The 23,991-nt window shown below is 40.2% G+C and overlaps 1 pseudogene; it reads left to right on the forward strand.

Moving 5' to 3' along the window:
- Positions 1–22,445: 22,445 nt before the first annotated feature.
- The window catches only part of LOC134365906 (myb/SANT-like DNA-binding domain-containing protein 3), a 67,780-nt pseudogene continuing 66,234 nt past the window's right edge, over positions 22,446–23,991 (forward strand).

A 23,991-nucleotide genomic window follows, 5' to 3' on the forward strand; every position in this document is an offset into this window, starting at 1 on the left:
CTAAACTGGCAGTTACAAAACATAGGAATTGACAGGTTTAGTAGAGAATGCAGTGGAGCACAGTGGAGGAAACCAAATAAAGGTCCATGGACTCAAAGGACATTGTATACAATCTGCCCTGAGTGCCATTTCCCTGGTATGTGCATATTTGGACCATGACCTACACCATCAGCATTTTTGCTCTGTTGTTATATTCATTGCAGTTCATTGTAATGCTGTCCCCTCTACACCCAAAAATGTGGGAACATAGGGAAGGTAGTGCTCTTGCCTGGTCGGAGCGTGTACCTTTTTGACAGTAATGCATATTTCTTAAATGATAAAATGAAAGGAATACTACATATATGGAACTGAAGCTTTTTGCCATTCCTTCAGTATAGAAACTGGCCCCTGCCATTCAGCAAGCCCAAAGCTACTCTGCAGTCTCAACCAGACCCTGCTCACTTCCTGCCCATACCTGCTTCCACTCACCCAGGGTGCTCTTCCCACCACCAGTGGAAGTGGAAGTGTTTTTAAGCCACATTATGGTGATGGTTGCACAACACTATAAATTTACCAAAAACCATTGAACTGTACACTTAAAATGAATGAATTGCATAGTATGTAAATTATATCTCAATAAAGCTATTAGAAGTTAAAAAGAAGAGAGAATTATGAATGGCTCTGGAGAGCCAATCTGTACTGTCTGCCACAAAAACACTAAGTTTTTTCTCCATAAATGGAATTATATTGTATGTATTTTTTGTAAATTGCTGTAACTGGTGACTTTTCAGTTAAATTTTATTCCCTGTTTAACTTGATCATTCTTTCCATACATTTTCATAACTGACTTCTCACTCTTTTTCTTCCTATCTGCCTTTTAAGATAATCCCTCTGACACAGAAATCATGAGTTGTTTGCCTAAGGTGTTCTGCAGGACAGTTAAGAGTTAGCTTGGCCCAGCACAAACTGAGCTAAACTGGTTGAGTCTATAGATCTCTCTACTAAGCCTGCTTGAATGTCCAATGGGTGGCATTTGATGTCACAGGGCCAAAAACTCCACCTCCAGATCATGTTAATAGCACCGTTTTTTGAACACGTGACTCATGAAGAAGCATACAGATGGTTTGCACCTGCACAGATGGCTGAAGAACTTCTTTGAACCCACTAACCAATCACAATCCTCCATGCCTCACACTACCTCTACCCACTTCCCCATAAATATCCCTTCTTTCCCACTGTTGAGAAGGCAGATTTGAGATTTATTTCTCTTGTCTTCTCACTTGGCATCCATACAAATAAATCTTTTCCTCTGCTGGAAAGACCAGTGTCAGTATTTGGCTTGCTCTGCATCAAGCAATGGTCCCTGTTCAGTCACATTGCTATTTTCATTTAATATGTACTAGATGAGATCTTGTTGCATGACACACCTATTTCATCAATTTTTAACATACAATTTTTCAGATCTTAATGTGAAAACCTCTTACTACTGTCTTTATGTGCATCAAAACCAGAGAAAGAAGGGTGTCTATCAGTAGCTTTGTAGAAAATCCTAGAAATTAAAATAGAGGAATACTTTTTAAAGAAATGTGGTATCAGTGATGTGTTGGATGGCACACAGGACAACTTGTTGGGGAAAAGCACATCACTGATGACTAAATCAAAAGTGATTTGGAAAAGTCAGACCCTCAACATGAAGTTGCTTTAAGAATACCTTAACCTATTCATTTCCTTTATATTTTCCTTTTTATTAGTGCTAAAAAGTGATATATGATTTACAAATATAAGGTCAAATAAGTCTAAAAGATCTCTTTCATTAAATATAAAATATAAATTCTACATAAAAAAGTATTGTTGTCATAGTTTCACTGGCAGCATTATTTATTTGTTTTTCTTATTGGTACATGAAATAATGACGTCTTACAATTGATGTCATGTTGGATTCAATGGAATACAATTTTACACAGTATGGTTATGTTATAATTTTAAAACACTATTTATCAGTATCAATGCTCTAGTGAACTCGTTCATACATGCCTCGTTGGGCACATGTATATCTCTAGAATATAGGTAGGGAGGTGTGGAATTTCTAGATTGAAAGAGCTGCACATTTAAAATTCTAACTAACAGATACTGTCCTCCAAAAAGTTTATACCAATTCAAGCATGCACTAACAATGTACCAGGGTATCCATTTTATAAGACAAGGGGTATTTTTTGCTAATACATTTTTCCTAATCTGATCCTGAAAAATAGGATATCCTTAGTTTTAATTTGCTTCTCTTTTAACTTTGCTTATGATCTCATGTAGAGGATAATTTCTATATGGTTAATTTGTCATTATTTTGTATTCACATAAGATATTCATCAAGATTCCATATTTGCATTTAGTACTTGTCTGATTTCTTAGCATTAAGCTCCATAACCCACCTGGAATTTATTTTTGTCTTAATGTATAGTGCCATGGATTGACTGAATTGTGTCCCCAAAGTTCATATATTAAAAGCTTAATTCCCAGTGTAACTGTTGAGGGTGGGAAATACTTTCATGGCATTGAAAGTCGGGGCCTTGAAGAGGTGATTATATGATAGGACCATGCTGTAGTGAATGGATTAATAATGGTGGTCAGGAGCATGGTTCTGAGGGCTTTAAAACAAGACCACATGAGAAATTCTCTCTCTCTCTCCTCCACCATTCTGCCATGTGAGACCCCTGGGTCACTGTCACCACCAAGGCCTTCACCAGATTCTCTGGACTTTGGACTTCCCAGCCTCAGAAACTGTAAGCAGTGAATTTTCTTTTCTTACAAATTACCCAGTTCCAGGTATTTTTTATAAGCAGCAGAAATGGACTAATACATATGGCATGGATTTTATTTCCATTCCAAATGGATACATGGCTGTTTCAATACCTTTTATGGATTGTACATTCTTCTGCTGCTGAAAAATTCCTATCTGTACTTGAATTGTATTTTGTTTCTTTGTTAAAAATTTCTACTTCTCCATAGTAATGTACATTTAAAATTACCTATCTTTATAAAATGTTTTAATACCTGATAGAGGAAACCCTGTCAATTTGTTTTTGTAAAAGTCTCTGCTCTACATTTGAGCAACTCTTCTTTCAAACAAATACTAGAATCAACTAGTCAGGTTCAGTGAACAATGCTATTGGAAATTTGATTGGCATATATTGGTCCCTCTTCCCCTATCTCTTCACCCTCTCTCAGTGAATTCATCCATTCCTATGACTTTAAATACCACCTGAGTATTATTATTATGTGTACCAAAATTCTAGAAAAGTTGCAAGCTTAGTAGGGGCATCAATGTGAAAGATAAAATTACAGATTATTTAAAAGAGAACAGAGGAAAATGCCTCTTCATGATTTGGGGCAGATGATTATTTCTTATAACACAATTCACTAACTGGACAAGAAACAATTGATGAACTGGACTTCATAAAAGTTAAAAATTTCTGCTTATTAAATGATACTTTAAGGAAGTCAAACAGCAAGCTACAGACTAGAAAAGACAGGTAAGCAGAATATCTAAATAACTCTTACAAATCAATAATAAAAACACAGAGCACCCAATTTTTTAAATGGGCAAAAGATTTGAACAGAGATTTTATAAAAGAAGGTATCTGCTAAACGTAAAAAGGTGCTCAAAGAATTAAAATCATAAGGAGATATTACAACATATTCATAAAATGGCTAAAATTTAAATTTTACACATATATTAAAATTAAAATGGTGATAGAAATGAGAACAGTGGCTGTGTGTCATGAGGAGGGTGTAAGTGGTGGGGAGCAGGGACAGGATGACAGGAAGGAGACATGACGGAATTTTCAGAAGTGAAGGAAATTTCTTTATCTTGATCTGGATGATGGTTGCACAAGTGTATATATTTGTCAAAATTCATCAAAATTTACACTTAAATGTGTTAATTGTTTAATACATAAATTATACCTCACTAAAGTACGGTTAATATAAAGAGGTGAAGAAAGGTGAGGCTGGGCATTTGGGTGGTTTCTGAAGGGAAGCACAAGACATGTAACAGGCTCTAAAAGTTGATGGTATCCATTCTTCATTAAATCTAATTTTATTATAAAACCTTTTGATTTCCTTTCACTCCATCACTAGTACTCATTACACATGATAAAGTCTCTTTCAGAGTCAAAATAGAACTGAGACAAGGAGAGAGAAGAAAAAATTGTATACAATATACTACAATCAACATAGAAATAGGGTTAATTACTTAAAGAAAAAGCTTGTAATAGAATTAAGTAAGTTGTGAGAAGTGACAAAAAGAGGAAAAGAAGTATTTCTCCAGAGGGAAGGAAGAAGATCCTGGAGGAAGTCTTTAGAGACAAAAGATGTGCTGAGAGCACTAATTAGCTGTGAATGACTTCAGGGAAGTCACTGAACCTCTCTGGGGATGATTCCATTTCACAGATTTTCTTGTACGTTAAATAATAAAATTGAACTAAATGATATCAGACATCATTCTATTAAAGCACAATGTAATAATTAATATTCCCAGTCATCCACAAAAGGCTAACTTATGTTCTGTGTATTTTGTTTAGTAAGGCAGAGAAGTATGAAAAACATTGATTTGTAACAATAAATTATTATTGATATATTGAATGCCTACCGTGTGCCAAGTAATGTCCTAGGCATAGTTTGCCTTATTTAATTGATACTTTAATAAATAAACTTTATAACCTATATAACCAGATCAAGTAAAAATATTTTAAAATAATATTTGTGTGAAAAAAAAAATATTTGTGTGCATATGCGAGGGGTCTTTAAAAAGTTCATGGAAAGATTGTAGTGTTTTTTAATTCCATTTTTTCATGAACTTTTTGAAGTACCCTCAAATATCTTTATCATTATAATATGTAGCATTATTGCAGAAAACCAGGAAAATACAGAAAATCATACAGAAAAAATAATAATCCTTTCACCTGTGACTATTAACATTTTCCAGCATATTCATTGAAACTTTTATGTACACACACTTGTTATTATTGTTTAGATAAAATTAAGATAATATTCAACCTATTCTTTGTATCCTGTTTCTATTTTTGGAAATATGATTTTTCAATAACCACATAGCATTCCCTTTTATAAATATAAAAGATTAGATAATCCCTTACTGTTGGCCAAAAGGAAAAGTTTTGACACCAATGATGTAAATTTTAGTTACAAGAAAAATTCCCTGGGGCAATGTCTCAGTCAAGGTCCCCAGAGGAAACAGATGGCTCACTTCAAGAGGGTAATTTGAGGAGTGTTAAATAAAAAAGGAGCGGGCAGGGATTAGGGGAACAACAAGTAATAATGCAGCATGTGACAGCAATGCTGATGGCACCCCTTAGCCAGAGGCGGCATTTCCTGGAACCTGGAGTCAAAGAGAGCTCCAGAAAGACAGCTGCCTGACAAAAGCTGTAGCTGGCACTTGGTCGAGGGAGATGCCAGCCTGCAGCAACCCTGTTGGAGGAAGCAGGGGATAAATACCTTGACACCCCCACTTTCTCTGAACTCCCACCTGGCCAGAGGGCCAAGGAGACGTTGGTGTAGTCCATAGAGGTCAGCCTCTTCGGGGGCACAAAGCATGGCAGAGAAAAGTGAAGAGTGCACCTGGAAAGCAAATAGAATTCTGAGCACACACACTTGTTTGCTTTAATCATGCTTACTTGGCAGAATTTATCTTTGTAATGACTTAGTCTGGGAGTCAAAGAAAGTTTCTCTCAAAAATGATGTTGCATCTGAGATCCAGAGGGTGCACAGGTGTTAAGAACATGAAGAGCAAGGAAAAGAACACACTAACCAGAGGGGATAGCATGTGCAAAGTCCAGAGGTGGGTGGGTGTGTTTAAGGCATTAAAAGGCCAGTGGGAGAAACAGAAAGACAAAGAGGGAGAAAGAGAGTGAAGATTTTGGCAGGGCCACATTGTAGTCCCACTAAGGATTTTGTGGTCTTCATCCTTAAAACAAAGGTAAGCTATTGACAGGTGCTAGGCATCTAATGACAGATTAGATTTGTATATTTAAAAAATAGCTCTGCTCTGGGGAAAATGTTTCAGCAGGGAAGCAAAAATGAAACTGAGGGGTGGATATAGCAGTGACCCGGGTAAGAGTCTGGACTAACGTGGTGGATGAAGATGGTGGGTCATAGGCACGTTTGAGAAACTTTGAATACATAAAATTGATAAGACTTGATAATATATTGAATATGGGGATGTGGGGTTGGAGACAGTGTCAAGAAATCCATCAGATTACTTGCTTGAAAGACAGATGGATGAAAAGGTTTTTTGGAACTGGGAAATTATAAAATAGTCAATTAAGTGTACTCACACACACATACACCACACCAGAGGATACTTCAAAACATTTGTGATAAAAATAGAATTAAAAGACAGTAAGACTCTTTCCACAAACTTTTTGATGCACCCTGGTATAAAGGTATAAATATGTGTGTGTGTGTGTGTGTGTGTGTGTGTGTGTGTGTGTGTTTTGCTATTTTTTGAGTGAAAGAACATGTATTCCAGAAATAAAAGAGAAGGTTTTCAAAGCTGAACAATAGGAGCAGAAACCATTTCTACAGTTCAGCATCCTTTAAACAATTATTCAGGGGAGGTGGTGGGCACGAGGAGGAAGAACTGGGAGGGAGGGTAGAGGAGTGACAAGAAGCAGACACTGAGCAAGGAGGAATTCGTGCAATAATAGTCCAGGTTGCTGCAGATGTGACAAATGACTCAACTTTTGAGAAAACAGAATAGCTGTTTGTAATTGTAGGTGTCAAAGGAAAATCTCACTCCTAAAGGTTCATTCAAATTTTAAAAAATTTAAGCCCTGAGAGGCTTTTAAAGGTCTAATCTGAGATTCCTTATAAACGTCCCTCCAAAGCCAATTCAAAAAAGAACCTATATTGATAAATTATTATTCTTGCTGTATTTCACACAATTAATTAGGCTAGAGGCTACACTTATTTTGCAAATGGATTAGTCTTGTCATAAATACCTTTGATAGAAAGGGAGGGACTTGTAGAGAGAGAAATTATGTTTCAGAAGAAGAAACCTAGAGTACATCTGTTATTAGATTTGAGCCCTGTTCATTGTTTTTGGGTTTTTATTATCTGGACTGAATTTTTAATTTCCTCCAGTATCCAGCTGTGACTCTCCACACTAATGTTTCCATTTTTTTCTTCTAAACTTCTGACTTGAAATCAGTGGAAATTGAAGCTTCCTTTTTCCTAAGTCCCTGCAGCCTGAAGTGATCTTGGCTTTGAAGAAAAATCACCATCAATAACTTATATTTGGACAAACTTTGTACACACAAACTGCAATCCAGAAAAATCTTAAAAATTAATTAAAAATCACTGTCAAATTTAGATCAATAAGAAGAAAAGGCATAACCAATTTTATCATTTAATGTTCTGGGAGAAGGCAAAGCACAAGAGAGTAATGTCTCAATTTTCCCTTGGGATACAGAGCTTATATACCCATCTCCATAGGGAAAGGTGAGATGGTGGGGTGTAGAAGTAAATGATTTTTAGGGGGATGCAATGGGCCTGGAGACTATACAATGGCCCAGGATAAAGTCTATTTGGCCCACAAAGCAGACAATGAGTGTTTCAGATAATCATCAAGGAACTTCTGAAATGGGAATGGGAGTGGGACCAAAATATAAGACAATAATAGTCTGTGATAAAAATTAGTCCAGGTGTGTTGACAGACTCCAGTCTTCCTTCCTGTGCCATGAGTTAATGAAAACTCAGGGAAAGGACCAGAGGTCATTGTCTTCTTCTTTGGCGGGTCCAGGCTTTAGGCAGATAAGGGAACTGTAACAGCCTAAAAAGAAGTAACTCCATTTTGTTAAAACTGTGAATTTAAAAACGTATTCTCTCATGTAACCCAGACCACACAACCTGCAGTTAATTGCCAGAACACAATGACTCTTGCTCTCACATTGTATACAAATAATTAGATAAAAATTATTAACCCAGATGGCCATTCTTTACTAGCTTACTAATCTGATCTTATTTGAGAATAACAGAGCCCATGGAGAATGAAGTATGATGCTGGTCAACTCCCACCCGAGAAGTTCCTTGATGATTATCTGAAACACTCAAACATGTCTGCACGTCCCTGCTTGGTCACCATGAGTCAACTTTCCACCACACACCCGTACAAGACCCTTTGGCAAACCTGGGAGAGGCAAAGATGGTCTTTGAGACGTAAGTCCTCCATTTCCCCAGGTTGCCGGCTTCCTGATTAAAGGTTACCCTTCCTTACACCAACACTTGTCTCTCAATTATTGGCTATTGAGTGGCAAGCAAATGGACCTTTGGGATCTTGGTAACAGAATCAGCTTCATCCGGTGCTTTAGAGAGTGACAGACGGTTCACTGACAGGAGGAGGAGGGAGATCAGAGAGACCTTGATGCTGCTTCTTTCTTTCAGCCTGTCAAAGCACCATATTTTGGGGGTAACAGCTTTTTGCACCCCAATAGCACAAAAATACAAATACGAGCAAGACAAAAATATTTATTTTCCTTTCTCCCTCCCTCCCTCTTTCTCATTTTCCTTCTCTCTGGGGATCAGCATGAGGATTAGTGGTCTGCCTTCAACACACCCATCCCTAGCTACTAGCTCCTTTGTTGTGTGCCTTTATATTCCTCACGTTACATTACAGAGGAGTGTTCCAATCCCACCAGAGTGTATGTAAACTCCTGAAAAAGTAGTACTGAGTCCATTTATCTTTGTATGCTACATATCACATAGCCCACTGTACAGAGTAGCTTCTGAGTCTTACCTGGGCCAGAGTCTGTGTTAGGAAGTGGGGATTCCACTGTGAGCAAGACCCCATCTTCCTAGGTCATACAGTCCTGTTTTGACACCCAAACAGGGAATTACATGATCCTGAGATAAGTGTGGATGGGGTAAGTACTCGTGCTCTGCAGAATGAAGAATGTAATGGTAAGCCTAGTAGCAACCTGGGTGCCATTCCCCTGCAAGGTGCAGACATGAACCGTGACTCACACCCCCCATTCCTCGTCCCTTGTATGTTCTGTGTATCTAGCAAGTGTGGGAGCCCAGGGAGCAGTCTTTATTCTGGGTGGGTGCCCGCACACCGCGGTCACTAATACATACTTCTGGAATAAATGGATGGGTGGATGAAACACTTATGCAATTGAGACTTCTTGCGACTCCTTCCACTTGAGAAGTTTGATCCCTGCCATTCATTCCGCAAATCCAAAGCCCGCGCCTGTCTGCCGCTCACCCAAAGGCCCCGCCCACCGCCTGCGCGGCCCCGCTCGGCGCGCTCCCTCCGCACCAAGCCGCCTCCGCCGCACCTGGGGACAAGCGGAATCTTGGAATCCTGGTGAAATTACGGGTCACAGAGCGCATGCGCAGGAGCAGCCAGTGGCTACAAGAGAGGAGGAGCCTGCGGAGTTCAGACTGGCGATAAGGAAAACATGGAAAGGATCGGAACAGGAGTCTGCTCTGGCTCTGCTGGGTGTGCCGAGGGTACTCAAAGAGAACGCATCAAAGACTGACCTGAGTTTACGCAAGGTGTGCCTTTTACCGCTCACATTAAGTCTATTCACTTTGCCTTTTTTAGAAATTAAGGTTAGTGGTCAAGAACTAGTGTTCTGCATTCAGACAGACCCAGGTTCTAATATCTGTTCTGACTCTGTGACTCTGTGTGGCCTTGGTCAAGTTACCTGTCCAGGCTTCAGTGTCTACCTGTATGAAATGGAGCTGATAATAGTCATGTAATGTGAAGATTAAATGAGACAGTGTGTGTGAAGCGCCTGGTATACAGAAAAAGCCCCCAACGTGATAAGTGCTGTTATGATCATTATCATCATAATGTGGTTTTTGTATGTGTCAGGATCTTTTGTGCGCAACTTTTTTGCTGGAAATCCTTGGAAATAGCAGTGAACAGGAGAAGGACATTCAAAACTGGAAAATGTCTCTTTTAAGAGTCTCATGCTCTACCAATCGAGCTAGCCAAGATCTCCAGAAAATGTTTTCTTTTTAAAAGGAGAAAAAGGTATCCTCCATATCCGATTCTCATCTCTAAAGGTACCATGTTTAGTGTGCATTTGTTTCAGATATTTTTACAAGTGTATCCTTAATACATGTACAACTTGTAGTAGTTAGGAATTTATTTGGCTACAAGGAAGTGAAAACCCAACAAAAGGAAGCAGTTATTAGTCTCATTCAAAAAGAAGCCCAGGGGAAACAAGTCAAATGTCTCTATAAGAATGATAAACAAAATGCATGGGTAAAAAAATGTGGTATGTAGGTACAATGGAGTCCCATTCAATCTTTAAAAAAAGTGAAATTCTGAGACATGTTACAACATGAATAAACCTTGAAGGCATTATGCTAAGTGATATAAGCCAGACAGGAAGGCATATTGTATGATTCCACCTATATGAGGTATCTGGAATAGTCAAATATATAAAGACAGAGAGCAGAATAGTGGCTACCAGAGGCTGGGGGTAGGGCAGGAATGGGGAGTTAGTGTTTAAAGGGTACAGAGTTTGGGAAGATGCAAAAGTTCTGGAGATGGATAGCAATAATAGTTGCACAACAGTGTACTTAATGCCACTGAGCTGTACACTTAAAATGGTTTAAACGATAAATATTATGTTATGTATATTTTACCAAAGAAAAGGAAAGAAAAGAAGTCCGGGGACAGGCAGGGCACAGCAGGCAGTGCAGGGCTGCTCAGCTCAGTGGTATCATCAGGAACCCAGGCTTTCTTTCAGATTACCATCCCTAGTATTTGACTTTTGTTCTCGTGGTCACAAAATGATTCCTGCTTCTTTAGAAATTGTGTCCATGTACTAAACAGGGAAGGCCAAAAGTCATCTTCTGAGTGAAGTTTTGTGTTTTCATTCACAAAAGGAAGCCTAGGGGAATGTCTCCCTACAACTCATTGGCTGGAACTTTATCAAATGACCTTAAAAGGACAGTTACCTTTCAAATATCTAAAGCATAGAATGACACAGTAAAGAGGAGTTGTGAGTCATTTGGGTAGCCAAATTTTCAGTGTCTGCCCCAGAAATATAGAGGTTTGTTTTGCTTTTTTCCATAAATGAGCTCATCATACTGCATATTATTTTTTGCAACTTGCTATTTTTTCTTAGCAATATGAATTAGAACTTACCATGGTGGCATGTATGAAATTCCCTGATTTCTCTAGCTGCTGCATAATAATCTTGTTTCATTATTCTAAGGCACACTTTTTCATTCATATATTATGATCTGTATAACTGGTGAGCATCTTACAGTTACTGTCAGCTAGGCAGCAGTAGTGATGTAGTAGTCATAACCTGCTGGATATGCATCAAAACGTGCAGAATGGAAGTTAGCGGCCTAGATAATTGATGATTATGAGTCTAAACATTATTCAGAAAGGTTAGACTCTGAGAAGAGGATTTATACATGCCTTAATCAGTTTATTTCATGAATACTTTCAATATATTCACAAAGATAGGGAATTAAAAATCTATGTCAAGTCTCAACTAGCTGTTTCACTAAGTACAAAATAAAAATTACAAATGATAAGAAAGCTTTGTGTCATAGTTTAGGAGCATTTTTCTTTCTTAGTGATACATAAAATAATGATGTCTATATTGATGACATCCTGGAGTCAATGAACTATGGTGTTCTACATTATAACTATCATAGTTTATTTAATTATTTCCCTTTTGATAGATGTTAAGTTTTTACTTTTTTAAAAAATGATGCTTCAATAAACCCTTGTTCATGCCCTTCTTTCTGTATGCGCAAGTAGTATTTCTCTAGATACTTAGGATTGCACATTTTAAAATTTCAATAGCCACTGCCCTCCCAAAATATCCTGTCAATTAACACTCCCACCAAAATGTAAGAGAACCCATTTTCCCAAACACTTTCAAATTTTGGTGGAACTAATGTCTGAAAATAGTACCTCATTGCTTTGATTTTCTTGTCTTTTAATGTCGTTAAGGGTATCTTATCACATAGAAGTCAATTTTTATTTATTTATTTATATCTTGGCAGCTGGCCAGCACAGGGAACTGAACCCTTGACCTTGGTGTTACAGGGCTACACTCTGACCAAGAAGTCAATTTTTTAAAATACACTTTTTACTTTTGAGTAGTTTTAGATTTACAGAAAAATTGTGAGGATAGTATGGAGTATTTCCATGTACTGCACACCTAATTTCCCTATTGTTAACATCTTACATCAGTATTGTACCTTTGTCACAATTAATGAACCAATATTGACATATTATCATTAACTAAAGACCATACATAATTCAGATTTCTTTAATTTTTGTCCAATGTCCTTTTTCTGTTCCATGGTCCCATTCTCAATTGAATGTTAAATGTAGTCATCATATTGATGTCGAAGGGGGGGAGTGGAGGGAATAGTAGTCTGCCTCAACCTGCCCAGTCCTCTTACCAGGTTCTTGACTCCGCCACAGGAAAGAATTCAAGGGCAGAGCCACAGTAGACAGTGAGAACAAGTTTAATGAAATAGATAAGAAATACAGGTTCCACCGAGAGAGTGCGGCATGATCCAGAGACTGAGCAGGGCCCACACCAAGTCTAACACAAAAGTTAGTTCAGCACAGGCCTCAAAGTCTAACACAAAAACAAGAAAAACACTTAAGGGCCGAGCCCGTGGCGCACTTGGTAGAGTGCTGCGCTGGCAGCGCGGTGACGCTCCCGCCGCGGGTTCGGATCCTATATAGGACTGACCGGTGCACTCACTGGCTGAGTGCCGGTCACGAAAAAACGACAAAAAAAAAAAAAAAGAAAAAGAAAAACACTTAAATTTCAGTACGAAGTGCAGGCTGGGTCAAGAGAGTGAGCAGCCGCCTGCTGAAAGTAAGTTTGATACTAAGTATACACACCTCAGCTGCAAAATACAGTCACCTCCCCCAAAGTGAGCAACAATCCCACCTTCATCTGGGATTCAGTTTTTATAGTTTCTCTACTTAATAAATATTCAATTAAGGAGGTGGCTCCCAGTTATGTAACATTTAGTCTTGCACACGCTAAATTGGTCTCTTCCTGGAGCATGTTCATTGTTCAGACCCTATCACATGTCATAGGCATATTCAAGAATATTCTGTGCTCTCTGCTGAGCATGTCCAGCCACTGGATTTGCATAAGGCAGCCTCTTGTGGTCTCATTTTCTTCCTGTTGCTGGTGAAAATAGGTCTAACTGGCAACAGTAACTTTCTTCCAGGGGAGAGTTCAGAGGAGAGGGCCTGAGACATCAGGGAGTGGCTGGAAACCCAAAGGCATGTCCTGAAACCTGAACCCAGGGAAACCGAGCACCTCTTACATAAATGTCTTCTGTGCTCCTTTTGATTGTAAAAGTTTCTCAGATTTTCATTGTTTTGGATGACCTTGATGTTTTGAGAAGTACTGGTTAGGAATTTTGTAAAATGCCCCTAGTTGGGATTCATCTGATTTCTTTTCTTTCCTTTTTTTTTTTTAAATGATTAGGCTGGGCTTGGGGTTTTGGGGAGGAGAGCCACAGAGGTAAAGCGCCATTCTCATCACATCATTTTGAGGGTACAGACTATCAACATGACTTCTCACTAGTGATATTAATCTTGATCACCTGGCTGAGGTAGAGTTTGTAAGGTTTCTCCACTGTCAAGTTACTCTTTCCTTTTCCCTCTTTCCATATCCTTTGAAAAGAAGTCACTTAGCACCCTGTACTTGAAGAGTAGGGAGCTCCATCTCCTCGTGGGTGAAGTATGTTCACAAATTATTTGGAATTCTTCTGCATGGGAGATTTGTCTATTCTCCCGTGTTTATTTATTCAATCATTTATTTATATCAGTATGGACTCATGGTTATTTATTTTATATTTTTCGTTATAATTCAGTACTACTTTATTTTGTTGCCCTAATTGTTCCAGCTTTGGCCATTGGAAGTGCTTTCAATTGGCTCCTGTGTCCCTTCAACACATCCCCATAATTGTATGTGTGTGTATGTGTACTTTGGCTCTTTACTTTCTGGTACTACAAAATGCTGCAGGCTCATCTTGTATGTTTTTCTACCGCTGTCCTAGAATCAGCCATTTCTTCAAGGAATCCTGTTGCCTTTTATTGGAGAATGGTTTTAGAAACCAAGATGTGGCTACTATGTGTGTAGAAGTCAATTTTCACATACTTAAATTTATAAGTCTTGTCTTGTATGGCTTTGATTTTTGTATCTTACATAAAAAATTATTTCCTTTTCCAAAAATACAAACATATTCTATATTTTATTTCAATACCTGAATAATTTTCTTTTACATGTAGCTTTAAAATCTACCTGGAATCTTTCTTTTTATATGATGCAGAGTAGAAATGTTATTTATTTGTAAATGGATAGCTAATTATGTCAACCCCATTTGTGTACTAATAAATTCTTTCCTGTATCGTTTAAATATATGATATTCCTACATGTTCAAGAGTCTGTTCTGGGCTCTATTTTATTCTTTGAATTTAATTGTCTATTCCTATATAGCATCATGCAGATGTAATTTCTGTAAGTTTAAAGAATATTTTTTCTGCTAGGGCAAATGCCATCTCGGAGTTTTTAAAAAAATTTCATTACTATTCTTGAGCATTTTCTCTTGCAGTTGAATTTTAGAATCAACTTGTCAAATTCTGTGAAAATATTTTTTGGGATTTTGATTTGTATGCACCGGACCCTCCTTTCTAATCCCAACCTACAACTGTGGTTCTCAAACTTAATATACAAAAGAATCACCTACAGAATATGTTAAAACACAGTGTTTTCCTGGGGTTCAGCCTCAGAGTTTCTCATTGGGATAGGAGCCATGAATTTAATTTGCATGTCTAATAAGCTCAAGGTGATGCTGCTGGCCCAGAATCACCCTTAGAGAACCACTGGTCTATAGCACACTCTTGATTGGTGATCTCATCCATTCACACTGGCTTTGAATACAGTCTGAGGATTAAATGGACAGTGTATGTAAAGTACTTGGAACAGTGTCTGCCATATGAGAGACAAGATAAATTGTAGCCCTTTTTTAAAAGAATTTATTTATTTTTTTAATTGAAATGTATTGATTGTACATATTTATGTTGTACAGTTATATTTTAATACCCATTTTTTATTAGCCAATCAGAAGGATTTTTATTATGAAGGTGGCTGGAAGTTAACACCCGTGCATAACTAAGTGCCTAAGGAGTGACTGTGGAAATAGTACAGGTGTGGGGAGACTGAAAAGTTAGTTGGCTGAAGTTGAAATTGTGGACACCACACTTTTGTGTGACTGACAAGAAGAACTTCCATCTAAAAATAAACGCAGTTCACAATATTCGAAGGAACTCTAGCAAAGATGGACAAAGGAACATTCTATCAGATCAAAGAAGAAACCTGAAATGTAAGTCTAGGAAAAGAAGGCATTAAGAGGTGAACACATGGAAATGCTGCCTGATTGGCAGGATTTTACTCTTCGGTGTATTGGTCCTGGGAGAGTTGACAATCCCTGGCTCACATCCATGAAACCATCAGAACTAATTATAAGCGTTAACTCTGAGAACTAAAAATAATTGTGGTAGAGCATGGGGTCTGTGGAGACACCAGGATTTTGACACTTTTTTATTTTTTTTGATGTAAGGACATTTTGAATCTAAGTTTATGACCATAAAAATGTCAATTATTATACCATTATTCACAAATTTTTGTTGAGAATATATTTTCTGGAGTCAACTGTATTACACTCATTTAATTCTTTGATCAACTAGCACGATTAACCAATATCGAAATTTTTAGATTTTTATTTTTATTTTACTGAAATTATAATTACTAGAATAGGATCAATTCTTTTCTGTGAAATTTTTCTATTTTAAGTTTAATTGATTAGATTTCTGCCATTTTGAGTTCTATTTGTGATCAGTATTTCCAGTTAGTCCTGTTTTCCCAAGTCAGAGTTAGCAGATCTGACATTTGCCATGTGCAGTTTTAGCCATCGTTAATTTTATTTTGTATTAATTATTTCTACCAGAAATATTTATTATGAATTGGATAAAATACTGATCGTTTATACTGAATTGTTATTTATGAGAACACTGTAAGCAAATCCTTTCACGTGCTCCAGAGGAATAACATTATCTTGTCTTCTTCCAGTGGTCTATAGCTTTCTTAGCCTTGTCTCTAGTACTAACTGCTCCTATTTGTGGTAGAGTTAAGAGCAATAGATTGAATCAAAGTGTCATTGTTTGAGAATGTGCCCAGGACTAAAATGTTCACCGGATTTAAAATCGTAGAGTTAAAATGGCTTAGCAAAATGAAACAAAACCAAAAAATGAGCAAACAAAAAAACCCCAAGCTTCATCAGTCCTATGAATTACCAGTTTATTGACATATTCTTCTATTGATGGACCTTTAAGTTGTTTCCAACATTCTTTCTCTTTTTCTCTCTCCTCTCTCTGTCCCTCTTGCCTTCCTTTACTTTCCATAGTCAAAACTACAATGAACATGCCTCTTTGTAATCACAGGCAAGTGTTTTTCCAGAAGAGACACCTAGAAGTGGAATTGCTGAGTTAGAAATTCAATAGTGAAATGATGACGGTAGGAGCAACTAATGTTGAAATCCAAATAATGTTGGAATCCCATTAGGGATCCAAGCCAAACTCTTACATTTTTCAGACACTAAACCTCTTCCCCAAGGTTTCATAGCCTTTTATTGGCAGAGCAGTCTAGAAATAGAGAGCAGTTTCAAGCAGCTTTATGAAAAGTAATACAGGCTTGCAGCAGTGTCTTTAGACATTTTAAAGGGGTTAGACCTCATGCAATCATGGCAGCCAGTGGAGCTGTAACCACTGAGTCTAGTGTTGAACCCGAAGTCGCTGTAGGTTAGTGCCACATTGGCAGCTGCAAAGGAAACTGAATATGGACAAGATCAAGGACAAACTAAGAACATGTGAAGACAAACTGTGGCCCACAAGGAACACTGGAACCCACGGGGACAAATTGGAACCTGTCTCTCTCTCTTACCAACTCCAACCTCAATGCTCATGTTTTTGTCAAGGCACAGGACTCAGAGAGGCAGAAAGAACTCTAGGACCAGATGCTGCCCCATGGTATTAAGGTGAGCCAGTAGATCAGTGACAAGATATGGGAGCTGGCCCACTCCCTGTTGCCCAGGAAGACCTTCAGAGTGCAAAAAACATGCCTCCTGGGCCGAACCCATGGCGCACTCGGGAGAGTGTGGTGCTCGGAGCGCGGCGACGCTCCCACCGCGGGTTCGGATCCTATATAGGAATGGCCGGTGCACTCACTGGCTGAGTGCCGGTCACGAAAACGAAAAAAAAAAAAAAAATGCCTCCTGACTCTAAATCTCCACCTTGTAAATCTCACCCCACATGTCTCATATGGCCACAGTTAAGCCAGAAGTATACAGAGAATGGAATTCCAGGAAACAGAGTCTCAGTTTAGCTAAATTGACATAGAAAAAGCTGCTGTAAATACTTTGCTATGGGGGAAAGACAGGAACCATTTTGTGAGGATATCCTAGTAGCCCATGGAGAAGCGCACATGGGCAAGAACTGTGCTTTCTTGCCAGCAGCCAGCACCAACCTGACAGCCATGTACGTGAGCCATCTTGGAAGTGTGTTTTCCAACCCCAGGCAAGACTTCAGATGACTTAACCTCCAGCTGACATGTTGACTGCAATCCTATGAGAGACCCAGAGGCAGAACTGTTTAGCTAAACTGCTTCCTGACCTACAGAAACTGTGAGATAACAAATGTTTGTTGGTTTAAGCCTCTGAATTTTAGAGTAATTTGCCACACAGCAATAAGTAACTAATGTACCTAGGTACCAATTATTTAAAGTAATCAAGTACTCCAAGAACAAACAGTAAAAACTTCAGAGTCCATGTATTAAGGGCTTGGAATATATTCACCAAAACCATCTCAACGTCAAATTGCTGTGGTGGTAGAAGTCCAGTGGCTAATAGCTTGCAAATCCAGCCATTTATAAGTAGACAAAGTGGGTCTCAGGGAAAGGTGGAGGATAGGCATTTGAAATCCATGAGTCTTGGAATTTTCATGCAATCTGGATTTTATTCTGGCTCTGTCCCCCACTACTTCCTGACCTGCCACTCTTCTAGGGTGTTTTTCAGCACCAGTTTTTGGGCTTCTCAACAGCTCTACTTGTAGTATCTTGTTCAGCACTCCAAGTTCCTCTCCCCTCATTTCCTCCCAGGACAGCTGGATCCTGTAGGTTGAAGCATTTTAGTTTTTCTTAATGCTCAGGTTTTACAAAAGATATTTGGATATGTCTGGCAATCTGAAGAATAGTGTACCCTTCTCCAACTTAGGGAAGGGGACGTCGAGATAGAAAATCAACTCAATGCACACACTGGTAAAATTGCAGAAGGGATCACTGCCATTTTCTGAAACTTCCCAATGCTATCCTCCTCCTCGGCTGTTGTTTGATGTATTTAAAGAGAAATGTGGAAAGAGGCAGATTGACTGGCAGTCAGGGATTGCTTAAAGGATAGCTGTATGTTGGAGGAGTCAGCACAGATCAAGGACTATCCAATCCTCTACTATGTGGTAATAATAGTTAATATTTATATAGAAACAATCAAATTGATAAACATACATAAACTCTTTTAATCCTCTCAACAGTTCTGTGATGTGGGTATTTTGCTTTATAAGATTACCCAGTATTTTACAGTGACTAAGATTTTCTAGGAAAGTCTCAATTTAAAAAATCTTGTTCTATTATTGTCATTACCTACCGAAATACTTCAGAAATTTTTAACATTTCAGCATCTGAATTACATATCCCAGACTGCCTTTACCATCAGAAAGTGGATCCTAAATAATTTTTATACTAGTTATACTAATTTTTGGTTCAGAAAATACAGTTTTATTAATAGAATGATTTTAGTGTATCTATCCACCCATTCAAACTTCTGGTGAATACCCCCACAGTCCCTGCTGTGCTGGGTGGCTGTTTTTGTGATATCTCCCCTCCATCTCATAACAGCTGATTGGATCAGAAGTGGACTTCTAATCCAAAAGCAGGTGATCCATTTGTTGCCACCTTGCGTCCTGGCTTGAGATAATGGGCTAGGCCAATGGCTTATTTTGACTGGGTTAATATGAACAAAGAGGCAAGCAGGAGGTTTTCTCATTGGCCCTGTGCAAGGGTGTCCATGATGGCCAAGTGCTAGATGAGTAAGCAGAGGGAGCAGGATGGGAGATAGGGGAGAATGGAACACATCTACAGACAGAAGTGTAACAAGACAAAGAGACTGAGAACAAAGAAGATCAGAGAGACAGAGACAGACAGACACACTGACCTCAAGTGAGAGAGGTAAAAATGTGTCCCTAGTAGCAATTAGGTGCCTGTGAGACCCTGCTCAATTTATGTTCCTACTTTTCCGTTCACCTAAGATTCAGTAATCATCCTTCTCCTTTAGCAAGTTTGGATGAGTCTCTGTCCCTTGCCACCAAAAGAGCCTGATGAAAATGGTCTCTAATATCCACACTTAATTAGACTTTGGGGTGACTGAACCTAGCCAGTTGAAATCATTACAGACAGATGGATAAACTAAACATCAGTGTCTTAATTTGCAAAGAGAACTGTAATTTCTCAGAACTCTGGAGTATTCAGGTTCGATGCTCAGTGCATTTTCTCTCCTTCAAGAAAACTTGCGTAGAAACCACCTGCTATGTCAAGACTACTTGGTGAGCCTGATTGGAGCAAAGGGGAGACCCAGTTAGAGCTATCCTGAACAAGCTGTTGGAGTGCAATGCATCACTCATCTGCATCATGGGAATGGACCTCCAGAGGGGAACCTCATGCTCTTGGGGAAGGGACAAGCCACACAAATGGGTTCTTTCTCTGTGGCTTTCTTTTACTAGACTCTGTGTAATACTTTCTTTCTTCAGAGAACTTATAATAGCTTTATTTTTGATAATAAAATAATAGCTAACATTTATTGAGTATTTTCTATGTAACTTGTACTGTGCTAATCTCCTTATATACAATGTCTCATTGAATCCTCACACAATCCTAAATAGGTATTGTTACTCCACTTTACAGATAATGCTCAGATAAGTTAAGAAGCCTGTCCAAGGTGACTTGTTATATTAAGTCAAAGAACAGGGAGAGAGCTGGGAAGGCAGTACCACATTACAGGTCTAAGTACTTACCCTGCCACATTAATTTTGAAGATGGTCTACTCTCTTGATTTGTGGAGACACATGATTAAATATGAGTATTCCATGACTCCTTAGTAGCATTTCTGGATGTGGCTCATGTCAATCATTATTTTAAATCAATAATAATAACACTGCTTATTTATTGAAATCAAGACTAGAAGCTTTCATCTACCTTACCAGGTAAGCATCATGATTACCACCTTAGAAATGAGAAAACTGAGATTCAAGGAAGTTAACTTAGTTCACAAAGAAATAAGCAGTACAGTATAGAATTCAGATTCAGGTTTGTCGGTTAAATTCAGTGCTTTTCCCACACAGTACCACCTATTAATGAAACTTCCAGTCTGAATTGACCTTCTAATTTCATTCACCAATAGTTTTCCCTTGACTGTATCTCATTTAAGAAGGAAATCTTCATGGACTTCTCATGTTGCATTAAGTGGAAAACATGTGAAAACGGTATACAGCTTCAGCTTCCAGTGTGGTGAGTTTCATAAACTATGTTTGCCAATAGCATCTCCCTTTGGATGGTCTTCGTTTCCAGGTTCCCTGGGCAATTTCAAAGCCTCCTGGACACCAGACAAATTATCGTTAAAATAACGAACCAGGAGTAGTATAGCGCTCAGTCTAAGGTCTTTATTTTTATTGGTGCTTCTGCCCCAGAAACTGTTTGGGTATTTTTTTATAGTCAGATACCTGGATCAGCCTCTGTTTTAGGGCTGTGGGTGATGGGAGCTGGGAGGGCAGGCAGTGGCCTCAAAAATGTTCAAGGAATCAAAAAAACGGAAAATAGCAATTGTTGGCAAGGTTGTGGAGAGTTTGGAAACCTCATACATTGCTGTTGGTAATATAAAATGGTTCAGCTGCTGTGGCAAGTTCTTGGGGGGTTCCTCAAAAAGTTAGACATAGAATTACCACATGACCCAGCAATTCCAGTCCTATGTATATACGCAAAAGAATTGGAAACAGGTACTCAGACAAATACATGTACAGGCATGTACAATGCAGCACTAATCACAAATAGCCAAAAGGCATAAATAACCCAAATACCCATCAATGGATGAATGGATAAACAAATTGTGTTATATACATACAATGAGATATTATTCAGCCATAAAAAGGAATGAAGTACTTATCCACGCTACAACATGGATGAACCTTGAAAACATTAAGCTGAGTCAAAGAAGCCAGACACAGAAGGCCACGTATTCTATGATTGCAATTATATGAAAAATCCCGAAGAGGTAAATCTATAGAGACTGAAAATAGATTAGAGGTTACCAGGGGCTGGGGAAGGAGGCACTGGGGAGTGACTGATGGGTGCGGGGTTCTCTTTTGGGGTGATGGAACGTTTCATAACTAGATAGAGGTGGTGGTTGCTCAGCATTATGAATATAATAAATGCTACTTAACTATTCATTGTAAAATGGTTAATTTTATGTTACGTGAATTTTACCTAGATTAAAAATAAAGTTCAACAGCCCTCTCTGCCCTTCTCTGGGCCTGGAATTTTCCCGATAGATCCAGGGCAAAAGAAACACCCAACCACCATCCTAAAAAGGGGTGCCTTGTCCGACAGTTGTTTGAGTTGTGCATTCATTTACACACACACTAATTCCCACTGAGTCAGCACGCCAGTGTCTGAGCCAGGTCCTGGGTTCCAGTGGGCACAGTCCTGGCCCTCGGGGGGGGGGGGGGGGGGAGGGGGGGGGACGGGACACAGCCTAGGAGGAGACACATCCGGTAACTAAAAAAACCAAAAATAAAACAACAATGCAAAAGTCCAAGATAAATTTAGCATAGCAGGGTTGGCTGTTCCAAGTATCACGGAATCCCAAAAGAAAAGGGCCTGTTTAAGTCAGGGCACTCGGACTGAACTAACTCGTGTCCATGGCCGAGTTCCCTTGTGACAAATGCATTCTTTTGTTCGTGGAAGTGAAAGAGTTTTTCAGGCCCCCGCAGGAGCTCCTCAGCAAAGGAGGGAGCTAAATCTGCACGAGGTGAGAGTGGCCGAGGATGTCAGCCGCGGAGTCAATAAGGACCGGCGGGGGTCCGGTGGGCGGGGGACACCCGGCGCCCCGCCCCAGCCCCCCGGGGCGGCCGGCGGCCGCGGCGGCGGCGGAGGCTCGGGGAGGTGGGGACTGCGCGGGGCAGCGCTTCCGCCCTCCTCGCGCCAAGCGAGCGGCAGGCGGCGGGTGGCCCGCGAGGGGGCAGCAGCTCCGGGCTTTGTGGCCACGGCGCGCGCGGCGGGGCCTGGCCGGCCGGGGGTGCGCCGCCACCGCCGGGCGCTCCGGAGCCCGCGGCCCTCCCCGCCGCCCTGCCTGCGAGAGGAGCCCAGGCCGCCCGCGCTCGCGCCTCGCCGGCCTCTCCCCCGGTCGCCGCGGCCGCCGCTCCGGCGCTGCAGATAAGAGCGTCCCCGCCGGGCGGGCCGGGCGTGCGGGGGCGCGGACCGGCGTGGATGACCTCCTGACCTAGCCGCGGCGACCTCTCTGCTCTGCGGGCCCGGCGCCCGGCGGCCGCCTCTGCACGCCGCCTTGGGACTGGATGAGTGGGGCCGGCCTGCTGCGTACAAAGCCCCAGGGCGCGGGCCTCGGGAGACTCACCCGGGGCGGTGGACTCTGGACCCCCGGGCCGGGGGGGAGCCGCTTGGAAGGAATCCAGGTGGCCCGCAGTGCGTTGGTCTTCCCGTCCCTGGGTCCCCACTGTGTGCCGGGCACTGTGCTGGGCGCTTTTCCATACTTGTCTCCTATAAGGTCCAAGGGTGTGATGGGAGGGGGTCTCACACGGAGGGTGAAGGCAGAGCATTGATCCCTCCCTGACCTTGGGAAAGCTCTTTTACTCAGAGCCTGTACTGCTGTTTCTGCAAATGGGGAGGGGGGACTTGGTGAAATAGTATCTACCCTCCGTATTATAGTGAAAGATAATTCGAGCACTTTCTATGTACCAGGCCCAAGGTACTAAACAGTTGCATGAGTTATTAAATCATCACACTGGTGCTGTTAGGTAACTACTGTAAACTGCACGAATAATCTTTATTTGGGAGTAGGAAACAGTGAAGAATTTGATCTCCCTATTCCGATTCAGGAGATTAGATGTTTCTTAGGTGTGGTTACATTTAAGATTACAAACGTTCCTGTAATAGTAAGGAAAGTGGTTATAGGATGCAGGGATATATTTGTCACACATTTAGAACAGGAGGTAGGATAATATCAGGGCCGTGGGGTGTACATTTCATCATGTCAGGAAAGACGGTTGTGTTACCAAGGGAATTGTTGAATATTAATTCAAAAACATAATTCCTGAGTTAGTATTGAGGACTGCTATGGGAGTTTCAGGCCGGAGAGAGACAAGAGGTGGATTGGAGAAGAGGAAGAATTCTGAAGCCCTGGAAGAAGATGTACAGGAAGGGACCAGGGTTCGCCACCTCACCCCAGCAGTATTTGGGACCAGGATTCTGACTTTCCCTTAGAAACCCGGATGGGGGCGGGAGTTACTGGGAGGAGAGATCAAGTAGTCTCTTCTTACTTCCAGGACACCCCAAAAGTATTCACTGGAGTCTAAGGCCTGGTGATTGAGTCTCCTACAATGTCATTATTTCTTCTTCTTATGCTCAAAATTCTTTTAGTGTGTTTCAGGAGATGGGGATGCTTACCAGCCCCGGAGGTTGATAAATCGATGTAATTGCAGGCATGTGTTCTGAACACTTTTCATTTGGTTAGAGAAGCAGTGGGCCTGAAGAGATTATTTTGGATTTCAGTTTGGAATGGGTAGAACTGGAAGGGTCTGGGTGAGAAAGG

This window comes from Cynocephalus volans, chromosome 17 (genome assembly GCF_027409185.1).
Source record: "Cynocephalus volans isolate mCynVol1 chromosome 17, mCynVol1.pri, whole genome shotgun sequence".
NCBI classification, from domain to species: domain Eukaryota; kingdom Metazoa; phylum Chordata; class Mammalia; order Dermoptera; family Cynocephalidae; genus Cynocephalus; species Cynocephalus volans.